We start from the raw sequence: 13,699 nt of genomic DNA, 5'->3' as shown, positions 1-13,699 counted from the left end.
TAGAAATGGTACTGGTATAAGTCTATAATGCTTTCCTGCTTCTATGGTTTCAGATTCATTCCACCTTTAGTATTTCAATGCCTCCATCCTTTTTCACGGAGGACATACATGTATTGGATCAGTTTATGACTTTAACAAGCAAACAATGAGCAATAAATGCATGCCCATCTGGTGTTGCATTTAAGTATGGACACTTCGTCACTTCTGTACATTATCAAGAGCTTCACTTGTACTTATCTATTTATAGATGTGTACATGCATAAGTGCCCTCCTACCCAAGTTGATCCCAAAAGAATTGGAAATTATTCAGTCAAAGAGAGAGAGAGAGACTATCATGGATCTCCTGAATCTTAAACATTGTATCTACATACATGCATACATGTATACACACATATATAGACTAAGAATAATCATATATGAGGGCCAAAAAAGTCAATCAGTAGTTACAGGATTCTAGGAAAGAATTTGCTTCTCTAATTGATTAGCTTGTTTACCAGCCTTTGGTACAATAAGTTAAACTAAAGTTACAAAAGGACAAAACATTACCCTAAATTATTTTCTGCTCTATAACATTCATGTGTCTTTCAAATCCTCCTAATCACCTTAATAACTGGGTTACAACCCAACGGATACCAGTACCTAGTTGACCTTAGCAAAAATCCTTGAACCAATTCAACCAAGCATCTTGCCGGACTTACAGTCGGTCCTTTCTTCTATCGAATTTGTCCTCATTCCAGTCACCCCCAATATGGCAGTGCAATCCTTGAAGGCATCCTTACAGAAAAAATTGCAATGTGGCCCTTTCCCTAGAAGCATTCGGTGCATATATAGAAATAGAAATGCATTTCCAATCCTTCACAACCACCTCTAATGAAAAACATATGCCTTCCTAATCTCTGTAAAATTCATTGCTGCTCCATGTTCTGTTCATCCTTAAGGGCAACCCAACATGAACCTCGTAGAGTTCAGAAAGACCTAGTAATTTCGAGAATCCGTTCTGAAATAAAAAGTGTCTCCTACCCACAATTTGATCTCCTGTAACATGATGATATCTGGCCTTTTCTTGCCCAAACTCTTCTATATCCCACCTACTTAGTCTCATCACAACCCCCCTACAAGTTTCCACAAGATCAATGTAAAACTTTTGTCTTTTTATAATACGCATGTGCTGTGTTACATGGGTCCTTTAATCACATCTGTTTGATAGTTTATAATCATTACTATGTATTGTTAGTGTGGTTTGCACCCCATGTACCTACGATTTCCTGGAAATTAGGGATATAAAGTGGGTGAACAAATTGAGTCGGGCCATGGCAAGTTGAATCTTTATTAGTTTCTACATTGAAAAGTATATGCAAGGCTCCATCACCATCAAGACTATTTTTGAATTATTATCCTATGGTTGCATGTAACATTTCCGACTTTAAATCAACAAGTTTTCTATAGGGTAAACATATAGAGAGGACTAACAACTTCCAGATGGGCCACTTGTCGCCATAGATAAATGCCAGACATAAACTCTGTCCATCTTTTTTTCTATGATATAACTGGGCATGCCACATGTCCTTCCTCTTCATGAGGTTAGTGGCTTCATTAATCTCTGGTTTACCACCAAGCACCAATGTGCTTGCCTTGAGCATATATGCTCTTGCATCAAACTCTCCTTGTTTGAAAGATTCCAATTGGAGATGGATTGTTGCAAACAAGCTATCTGGTTTTTCTCAACCTAGCTCCGTTCTTTCTCCTTTGATGCTTTATCCATAGGAAAGGCTATTTTTTATCCTTCAACTCCTCTTTGAACATCCAAGTGCCTTCATTGATGTCTTTATCAATCCTTTTGATTAAGTACATCATGTAATTATGTGTGTGTGCCTATTCATGCATGCGCAAGCACGTGGGTGCATGTGTGTAAGCTTTTCTCCTCATCTTCTTCATCCTCTTCAAGCACATTCATTGATGTTGAGGGCTATTCATCTTTACTTGTTGAAGGACTGCCATATTGGTTCTCTTCTTCATGTGCTTAACCAATTTGCAGGTCATTACTAAGTTCTTTCTCCCCATGGTAGTGAAACACGTCTGCTACATTGAATATGGGACGAACTTTCCAGCTTACTCGCATTTGAGCATATCATTTTCTTTTTTTTCAAGAAAGAGACTTCTATTACGTAAGAGAAAAAACCCGCAAGAGCAAGCTCAAAGCGGAATACATCATGAAACCATGAGGATAAATAAACCCCCGATCATCCAATATACTGTCATTCCACATGACCAGTTGCCTATCAATCTCTTCACGAGAGGAAGGGGGAATCCTCCGAAGAGTGCTCCTGAAGCTGGCCCATGCTTTCAAGATGGCAACCATGAGAGGGGACGAAGGAGACTTGAGGTGTGTTGCAGTGAAGATCCATCTAATACTGCCCATCCAGTCTTCTCCTGAAGAAGGTGTGCATGTCTGTATGCTGCTAATAAAAAATGCCTTGCACGGCTGGCATGAGTCCCCGCACCACCATCTTGCAGAGTAAAGCTATGCACTGTAAATCTGGATCAATAATATTGAGACCCTCTTCCTGTGTAGGGAGGATGAGTGTCTCCCAAGTCACCCTAGCTAAAACATCTGTTGTGCCATCAAGCCCACTCCAAATAAAATTTCTAATTGGTCTCCTGAGCTGAATGATGAAATCCCTAGAACGGCACCAGCAAGAACAAATAAACCAAGCCGTGGCCAAGAGGACTTGGTTGACCACCACAACTCTAGAGACAAGGTCTAGCTTGGATGAGCCCTAAAAAAGGAGCTTCCTCCTGATGCTCTCCAACACGGGAGCAAACTGTTGCGTGGAGAAAATATCCAAGCTGACCTGGCAACCCAAATATCTGACTGGCATACCCCTCTGAACCCAAGTGAAACCTATGCCAAGGCCCCAATCTGGAGTGTCCTCGTCACTGATCCAAAAGCCATTGGATGTATGCCAATTTATTTGCGCCCCCGCTGCCAAGCAAAATAAATCCAATGCTGAAGTAAACTGCCGTGTCATCTGCCAACTCACTGTCAAGTAGCTCCTCTTCTCGTCTGATGGGAAGTCTCAGCCCAAAGATGTCAGCTTGAGATCTAATATAGATACTCATAGCTTCAGCCACGAACAAAAAAAGAAAAGGAGCAAGGGGGCATCCCTGACAGATTGATATGAAAATTTGAAATCTCTCACCCCTTACCCCACCAATAAGTACTTGGCTGTGGGCTGATCTGTACAAAGAGGAAACACCTCTAATCAAAGCATCTGTAAAGCCAAAGCATAGAAGGGTGCCCTTCAAAAAACCCCAATCTACTCTGTCATAAGCTTTCTCAAAATCCAAGAGTAGAATGGCTAGATTCTGGCCGCTCTGCATGGCCCACTCTGAAGCTTCCCAGAAGGAGAAAATGTTATAAAAAATGCTTTTGCCATTCACAAATCCCGTCTGATTGTCATGAATAAGATCTGGGAGAAGGGGCTGCAATCGGAGGCTGATTGCCTTGGCTAGAATCTTGTAACATGTCCCCAAAAGTGTGATAGGCCTCCACTAGGACACTAAATTTCTACAACCCCCTTTCGGGATAAGGTGGATGAGACCCTCTATGAGTGACCCGGGCATCTCGCCAGAGTCCCAAATGCCTTGCAGGGCTAATGTAATGTAGTCTCCAATCATATCCCAAAATGCAATGAAGAAAGAAGGGGTGAGGCCATCCAAACCTGGGCACTCGCCCTTGTGAAGGGCTGAAAGTGCTGTCCTAAACTCTGTGTTGGTGAAAGGTGCATCAAGCAAAACATGCATATCCGGTTTCACCAACATAGGGATGCTCTGCCAAATAACCTGTCTAGCATCCTCTCTATCCTGTGTGTCAGGATCTGCAGTAAGAAGGGTGGCATATAAATCTGAAGCTATGCGCATGATGTCATCTGGATCTATCTGTAAAACCCCATGTGAGTCAATAAGCTGGGATACACTCTCTACTATGTCTAGGGCCAAGAGTAGAGAAAAAGTGTTTATTGACTCTGCCACCCATCTGAATCCAGAAGGACTCCCGTGCATGAAAGACAAACTCTTCTCTCTTATCAAGCAATGTCTGCTGATGAGTCCTTGCTGTAGCAAGGCGCTCCTGAATGCAAGCATCTAAAGGCCGTTTCTACTCTTCCCTCTACAAAACTGCTAATTGCTGGTGAATACCAATCTCACGTCTGAAAATATCTCGTCTCCTAGTACTAGCAATTAAGTGGTTAAAGTCACTAATACCAGAAAGGGCAGCAGCTACATGTGATGGAGATGGCTGCCCACCTGGACATGAGAAACCCATATTTGCAAGGCTGCCTCAATAAGGTCCTCCTCTATATACAAGGCATCTGGAATCTTGATGCTGGCAGATTGGCCTCTCAAGTGAGGCTCTGAGATAGCTAGCACAACAGGAAAGTGGTTTGAAGTAAAAACCCCAGCAACAATGCATACCGATCCACCTCTATCTAGTGCCCAATCATCTACATAGAATCTGTCAACGCGTGCATGAATAGGCATCTGCTACCTCCTATTCGACCAAGAGAACAGAAGGGACTGTGGCTGAATAAGAAAGGCATCGTCCAACCAAGTATCTCTGCCATAGTAGTGAAAAAGGAAGGCATCCCAAGCTACTCTCTCTAAGGAGTGAAGTCCTCCTTCTCTACCCCTTTTTTGTTTGATGGTAACTCAACCATGTTGAAGTCACCTCCAATCACCCAAGAATCTGCAATGGGGCCCATGAGAGCAAATCCTTCCACATAATGACACGTTCCCCTTTAATGTTGGAGGCATACAGGTTAAGGAAACCAACCTTATGCCCTCCAATCAAGAGAATAATCCACTGAGCCCTAGAGGGAATAATGACTCCGTGTCCAACAACTAAGGGAAGAACCAACTGTGAAACTGAAATAGAAGTGCCTCCCCTAGTGCCCAAGGCAGGCGACCAAAACGTATGGCCAGAAAGCAACTTGCCTGACTTAGCACAATCCCTAGAATCCAATTTGTGCTCTTGAATAGATAAGACATCAATGGAACCCCCAGTAACACCTAGATGAAGTTGCAGCTGTCTACAACGGCGATGTGGAATGCCACCTAGACCTTGTATGTTCCAACTAACAATCCTCATCAACGGGAGGATGTAGAATGGAACACCTTACCTGACCTAGTGGCGGAAACAAACCCCTCAATAGGGGAAGACCTCCTGCTCGAGGAGCAAGAAAAGGAAACAAGTGGCGGAAAATCAACAGGGAAAAAACCCTGCCATCTGACGAAGAAGCCCTATCAACAGGAAACCGAATCATTGGCTCACCAAAAGTAGAGGGCACAAATTCCTCCTCTGGGAAATATGAAGCATCTGCCAGAGCTGAAAATGAGTGCTTGTGAATCAGGCCAGACATCGGAGTGTGAAGGATCCCTTATGAGAGAAGAGGATCAATAGTGTAAACCATCCCCTTCCCCCTATCGAAGGGAGGAAGTGAGGACTACTCAAGATGACCCTGTGTCTGAACAGCCACGACCTCTCCTGCCTCAGGAAGAGGGTCTGGCATCGAACCGCAGTCGAGGTGAGGAGGCCAATTCGAACACTTTTGAGGCTCCGTCCATTCCAAAAAGCGCTCCGGGAGAATGAAAGAGGGGGGAGAGAAGAATCAAAAGAGGGGGGAGACAGGAAGGATAGAGGAGCGGTGTAGTGGAGAGGGCTAAGGCGAGGGGATAGGGAGGGGGGGAGAGGAGAGGGGAGAGGAGCAGGGGATAGGAAGTAGGGGAGAGGAGAGGAGAGGCTCTCGAATCACTGTCTGCACCATGTAGCCAAAGAAATGATTCTTATCTTGTGCAGTTAATCCCTCACTTTATAACTGTGAATGCCATTTTAGTTGCTTCATTAATCAACTAAGAACCGCCATGATTGCCTTAAGCATATATGCTCTTGCATCAAACTCCCCTTGTTTGAAAGATTTAAATCTCCTCTCTAGCTACAAACAAGCTAGCTGGCTTGTTTCAGTCTTTGATGCTTTTCCCATAGGAAAGGGTATTTATCCTTTATCTCATGCAGGTGCTTTCACTCATATCTTTACCTATCCATTTGATTATGTACTTTATGTAGCTGATTAGTATAGAATAAAGTTTGGATCTTGATCCTCTTCAATGCCAATTGTTGGCGGTGCATGTCCCCAAGTGTTGTAAAATAATAAGCTATGACAATCGGTGAATAGACATATGCGTGCACGTTTCGTGAGACTATCTAGGATAAAAGAAGACAAGCACAACATGCAAGCTCAGGTATGCTTTAACCTAGGTGCCATAGAACAACATAAAAGTGGAAAGTTGTTACCTAAAAAAGAAAAGAGGTATGTGCGATATGAAAGGAAGGCCTTATAAGCATGTTTAGCCTTGAGCATGTTTTGAAAAGAGGTATCTAGGATAAAAGAATACAAGCACAATGTGCAAGCTCAAGTATGCTTTAACCAGGTGCTATGGAACAGCATAAAAGCATAAAGTTGTTACCTAAAAAAGAAAAGAGGTATGTGTGATAGGAAAGGAAGGCCTTATAAGCATGTTTAGCCTTGAGCACGTCTAGATGCGAATCAAAGAGATTGATAATACTTTTCCCATCCACAACAGAAAGGTAGAGCTTTAAGAATCCAAAGCAAAGGTTGAGGAATAATCTTGGGAAAGTATATGGGAGCATTTTATAACAAAAGAGAGTAGCAACTAAGGGATAAAGTATGCCAATGGGATGGATATATTTGCTTCCTATTTTAATAGCAATTTTTTTTTGCATTAAATAAAACATATTTAAGACCAAATTGAAAATCACAAATGAAGATGGGGAAGACATAGAAAACACTTGTCCAACTCATACTAGCTAGTATAGAGCTTAGCATGTGACAAGGAAAGAGGTAAAAGTATGAGTTTTACAATTGTCAATTATAGCGAGAGCTTGTATCCAATTATTTATCTCATTGAATTTTTCACTAGCTAATGCTATAGGTTCTATGGGCTTTGGTAAGAAAATTTTGTTGGAGATGGTAGTTTAGAATGTGTTTTGGGGATCTATCGGATTGATCTCCCAATTCTCGAGGTTTACTCAAAGTATTTCTTCTCTATTTTTATGATGGTACTCAAAGCAAACCTTAAAGTGCAGTTTGATCCTTATGAAACTTTGGCATAAGAGACCACTTACACGATTAGGTACACAGAGGCATGACATAAGCATACAAATTCACAAATTTCATGGCAATTGCACCGTGCATGATAAAAAGTGACGAAATATTTTTTGGGCCCATTTTTTAGGCCTCACTTTCATGCACAACATGTTGTATTTCTGCTTTGAGCTTGCTCTCACGGGTTTTGTTTATAGTTAATAGAAGTCTTTTTCATGAAAAAAAGAGAAAACATGCATGTTTCACCATATAAGTGATGTATGATCCTTATTAAGATTTGTGACTATGAGGTACTATCTAGTTTGAAGGTTTTCGCATAGTAGAAATATGGTATAAGCATAATGATGCACGTGATTTTTTGGCAATTATGCACCATGGATGTTTGAAAATGAGAAACTCTGTGTGCCCCATGATTAAAGTCATGTCTAATCCATTCTGAACTTTTTTCTTTAGTTATGTACTATGCATTGTCAAGAATGAGGAAATATGCATGTCCCACCATACAAGCCATGTTTAATGCTTATGAAACTTTGTACGTATGAAGATTTACATCATGTGAACGTCTCTACAAAGCTTCCTAACCATCGACATGGTATAAGCATATCAATGTACAATTATTTTAGCAATTATGCACCATACATGGTAAAAAATGAGAGTGTATGCATGTACCACCATAGAAGTAATGTAAAAACCTTATGATTTTTTTTGAGTATAGGGGCTTGATTCATGTAAGTGTCTATGCGAAGTTTGATGAGCAGTAGACACATAGACGTTTTGTATAAGAAAATTTGATGCACAATTACTTAATAGTTACATGCATCATGTCTCAGCATACAAGTGATGTTTGATCCGTATCGAAATTTTGAGTAGAAAGCACTATTTTATTTGAAGGTCTTTTCATAGTTTCATGACCATGAAACATAACAATGCATAAATTTTTTGTCAATTATGCCTCATGCATGGTCAAAGTTGAGAAAATGGGCATGTCTCACCATACAAGTGATGTTCAATCTTTATGAAAAATTTCAAGTATAAGGTACATTTTCATTTGAATTATTTTGAAATTTCATGAATGTCGAACAGATAGAGGTATGGTATAAGCATCCCAATGCATGGTTTTTTTGCCAATTATGCAACATGCATAGTCAAAATGAGAAAATGTGCATATTCCACCATAAAAGTTAAGTTTGATCCTTATAAAAATTTGAGAGTATAGGAGAGTATTTAGTTGGAATCTATTTTTAGATTTAATGACCATTGGACACATAGAGATATGGTATGAGCATACCGATGCATATCTTTTTGGCAATTATGGACCATGCATGGTTGAAAGAGAGAAAATGTGCGTGTCCCATCATACAAATATTGTTATGTCCTAACAATAACATTGTGAGTACAATTAAATGTCCCTAAAAGTTGCATGACCATCAACACACATGTAGATATAGTATAAGCATATCAATGCATAATTTTTTAGTAGTTATTATTCATGTGGTCCAAAATAATGAATCATGCATGTGCTACCCACACAAGTCATGTAAGATGATTATGAAACTTTGCAAGTATAAGTACCTAATATATCTTAAGGTATATGTAAAGCTTCTTGACCATCAAACACCTAGAGGTATGCATAATTTTTTAATTGTTATGTACCATGCCTACTCGAAAATAAAGAAATGTGCATGTCCCATCATAATATTCATATAGTATGCTTATGAAACTTTGCGACTACAAGGGAATATTTCATATTAAAATCTTTGAAAAGTTTGATGACCATTGGACACATAAAGGCATGGTATGAGCATACCATATTGTGAGTATATACAAATTACTCAACAAGGGTATGGGAGAAGTTTAATGACATCAAACACATTCATCTATGGTATAAGCATGTGAATGCAAAGTTTCTTGACCAATGTACCATGACAAAAATGAGAAAATGTGCATGTCCCACCATACAAATGATGTTTGAACAGTATGAGACTTTTTTATTATTAGGGCCTATCGATTTTTTTTTTTGGAAAGTTATCATGAGGATGAAACACATATTATATAAGCATATAGATGCAAATTTTAGCAATTGTGCACCATGCATAGTAAAAAAAGTGAGAAAATGTCCATGTTCCACCATACAAGTGATGCCGATCCTTATGAAACTCTACCAATATAAGTGGATATTTCATCTTGAGGTATTTTTAAAGAATCATGACCATTTTATAGACATAGGTATGGTGTAAGCATACAGATGCACTATTTGGGCAATCATGCACATCGATGGTCAAAAATTGAAAAAATATGCGTCACATCATTTGAGTGATGTTTGATCCTTATGTAATTTTTTCACTAAAGGGATCTTACCCACTTTGATGTCTTTGAAAAGTTTCATAACCATATGATACATAGAGATATGGGATAAGCATATCGATGCATAATTTTGGCAATTATGTACCATGCATGGTTGAAAGTGAGAAAATGTGCATGTCCCGCCATGCAATCGATGTTTGAATTTTATGACTCTTTGTGGTGAGTATATGGGCCTATTTGAATATGACCATTGGACACATAGAGGTATGGTATAAGCATATTATCGACGATAATTATGCACCACTCCTAGTAAAAAATGAGGTAATGTGCATGTACCAATGTACAAGTCATGTCCAATTCTTATGAGACTCTAAGAGTATAGGGAAAAACTTCATTTTAAGGTCTTTATATGATGTTTGATGCTCTTGAAACTTTGCAAGTATAAGAACCTATTTTATTTTAAGGTCTTTGCATGTCTTTGACACATAGACATATGGTATAAGAGTACTGATGCACACGTTTTGTGGCAAATATGTATTTTTCATGGTAAAAAATGAGGAAATGTGCATATCGCATCATATAATTCATGTTTGATTGCTTATGAATCTTTGCAGTTACAAGGTCCTATTCATTTTGAAGTCATTGCAAAGCGGGACACATAGAGGTATAGTATAAGAATACAAATGCACAACTTTTTGGCAATTAGGCAACATGCACGGTGAAAATGAGAAAAAAGGATGTATGATTCTTATGAAACTTTGAAAGTATAAGGGATTATTTGATTCAAAGTTTGATTCAAAATTTCATGACCAAAAGTCCCATAGAGATATAATATAAGCAGAAACACAATTTTTGAAATTATGCACGATGATGGTCGAAAATGAGAAAACGTGCATGTCCCACCATACAATTGATGTTTGATCGTCATGAAAATTTATGAATTTAAGGGGGTTTGTGTTAGCACTCAAGTGTCTTTTGTAGTCCGTGTTCATCCTTTGTAAATAGGATTGCATTGTTTGGATATAGTGACATATGAGCATACCAAATGGAATTATGCACCATGCATTGATGAAAATGAGAAAATATGCATGTTTCGCCATACAAGTGATGTCCAGTCCTTATGAAACATTGTGAGTATTAGTTATTATTTAATTCTAAGGTCTTTGCAAAGTTTCATGACCATCAGACACATAGACATATGTATAAGTGTACTGATGCACAATTTTTTGGTAGTATCATGTATGGCCTAAAATGGAAATGTTCATGTCCCACCATACAAGTGATGTCCAATGATTATGAAACTTTGCATTTATATGCAACTGACACATATGGTATAAGCATACTTTTGCACATTTTTCAGTTATGCACCATGCATGGTTTAAAAATAAAAATGTACATGTCCCACCATAGAAGGAGTCTTTGGTCCTTATGAAACTTGGAAGTATAGGGATATATGATAATTATGCACCATGAATATTTGAAAATAATAACATGTTCATGTCCCATAATCAAGTGATAGTCGATCCTTATAAAATTTTGTGAGTATAGGTGTCTTTGCAAAACATACATGGTCAAAAATGAGAAGATGTGCATGTCCCATGATATTATATCCTTATAAGTATAATATAATATTTCATTTAAAGGTATTTAAAAATTTTAAGTTTCAAGACCATCATACACATAGAGATAATGATGCACAATTTTTTGGCACTTATGCACCATGCATGGTTGAAAATGACAAAATGTGCATGTGCCATCATACAAGTGCTTTTTGATGCTTACAAAATTTTTTGCCCATAATTTTCCATTTAAATTTAAGGTCTTTACAAAGTTTCATGATCATCTGACACATAAGATATAGTATAATTATATCGATGCACAATTTTTTGTTAGCCTTTCACCATGCATGGTTGAAAATGAGAAAATGTGGATGTCACACAATACAAGGGATGTCTAAACATAAGGTAATGATTCTTTGAATGCCTTTGAGAACTTTTATGACCATATGACACGTAGATGTATGGTATAAGTGTTGGGGTAAAGGGCAGTGTGCCTGCCCACTTGTACAGTGCCCATGTATACTCATATATATATGATAGAGGAATAAGCTGCAGCAGCTTTTGCTCCACCACTTTGGTGTCTCCTTATCCCTTTGTGTGCACTCTCCTCTCCCACAACTGGTATCAGAGCCCACGGCGTTCGATCTTCGAGAAGCTCGGTGAGAGGAGCACGGGCATTGCTTTGAGAGATCTATCGGGAGCTTTGGAGAGCTCGATTCTCTCATTCACAGGGAGATTTTGGGTAGACATCATCCAAATCTGTTTGCTCTACAACGCAGCTACAAGAATCACTTTGGGTTATCTTCCAGTGCTCCAGTGTTCCAGCAAACTACAGAACCCATCCACGGGCGTTGTTGGCTGGATGATAGAGCTTCAGAGCTTGTAGACCTGAAGTGAGAGCCTGGAGGAAGAAGCTCATCCGGTGAGCTTACAGATGGAGAGAAGCAAGTCGCTCAGCTATGGCAGTTTGACAGCGGTTCAGTATTTTGCTCATAACTTGAGCTAAAAAACTCCGATTACAAAACTTTTTTTATCGAAACAGAGCTGACTTCAAGCTCTACGGATTGGTAGAAGAAGTTTCTAGTTGATTCAGAGTGTAGGTGCATCAAAAATAAGAGACTATTCTTTTCAGGACAGTTTTGTGCACACTTGCGAGGAGAGTGAGAGAGGACATGAGAGAAAGAGATACACACTCTGGGAGTGTGTGGGCTTCCTAAGAAGCTTCTTCTCAGTGTTTTTCTTCTCCTCATAGCTTCCTACAAGTGTGTGGGTTGACATGCTGCGGCTCGTTGACAACAGATTGTACTGCACTTTGCGACATCAGTTTTGATAGGTGTGTTTGCAGGTTGCGGCTTGAGCTTTGTGCAGGTGGAGTGCAGTCGCCACTTCATCTTGGCGTATGCAAGTGTTGGATAGCAGAGAGTATGAGGTGCACCAACACATGATGTTGGTGCATGTGGCAAGAGTGGAGTGTAGCAGACACTCTTTGGCATAGTCTTAGCATTTATTTCATGCTCCATGTACACTCGATTGCAAAGTTTGATGCCTTGACAGGACTTGGTTGTTGATAATTAGACATCACTCGGTTTTGAGCAAGTGAGTGATGCCATTGGGCATTGTGTCTGATTGCTTGGCTTGAGCGCTGACTCGCCAAATTTCTTGGTAGCTTTTCTATCTATGCACGACATTGTGGGAGCTTATACGCTCATGGTTTTCCCGGATGCTTGATTATCGGATGTGCATTGCAGTGTCCATACTTTTGGCTCATGCTGTGATTCCAGTCAAGTGTTCTCCCGGATTGGCCATTGCAACAGTTCTTTGTGATTCCCTCTTGTTTTGCTGTTGAGATTGCTCCAGTTACAGGGGAGGCTCTGTCGGTTTTTTGCCAGGTTTGTGATCTTGGGATAGATCTTGTGACAAAGCATGGACACAATTGACAGGGATTGTTGACAGGTTTTAGCATCATCGTACATGGACTGGTGTTGCAGTTGAAATACAGGGTGATCTGTTGGATGTATTTTGACCATTTTTGGGGTTGTTTTGCTGGAGCAGATGTTGTAAAGGGCAGCAAGCATACAAGAAAGCTACTGTTGCTGTTTTTATGACAAAACAATCATTTTCAAGACTGAATAACTCTTTTCTGGTGCAGAACTACACTTTGTGCTGAACTAGAAAGTTGTAGTTTGTAGAACAGACTACAACTTTGCTTTTGGAAGCAAGTTGATCCAGTATACGATGCAGGAGTTACAGCCTCTGCAAAACCACAAAAAGTTACAGTCTACTGTCTATTTATGACCAAGTGCAGGAAGCTGCCTTTCAGATGAGAATATCTGAGAATCAACAAGGATTTGGCTCTTGAGGTCAACTGACAAGTTGTGGAGCTTTCTACAAGCTATAACTTTGCTATTTACATCGTTGGCATCTGGTCTTTCGGTGAAAAGATATCACTGTTGAAAAACAGGGACAGCATGTTATCTTGCCCAAAGTGGCTGAGAGGTATTATTGTAGGAATTTCTCTTGCACAACAGTGAATTGGGAACTCACAGTAAATTACAGAAAGTGATTGGGATCTCTCGCCATCCGACTGAGACCTTGAACTTCATGATATTCAGCTTTCCATCCGATGATAATGGTTGATGGTGGGCCTTTAATGCC

This window comes from Dipteris shenzhenensis, chromosome 19 (assembly GCF_047967505.1).
Source record: "Dipteris shenzhenensis isolate YYH24624 ecotype China chromosome 19, Dip_SZ_1.0, whole genome shotgun sequence".
NCBI lineage: Eukaryota > Viridiplantae > Streptophyta > Polypodiopsida > Gleicheniales > Dipteridaceae > Dipteris > Dipteris shenzhenensis.
The sequence above is the reverse complement of the archived record's forward strand: the minus strand, read 5'-3'. Positions refer to the sequence as shown.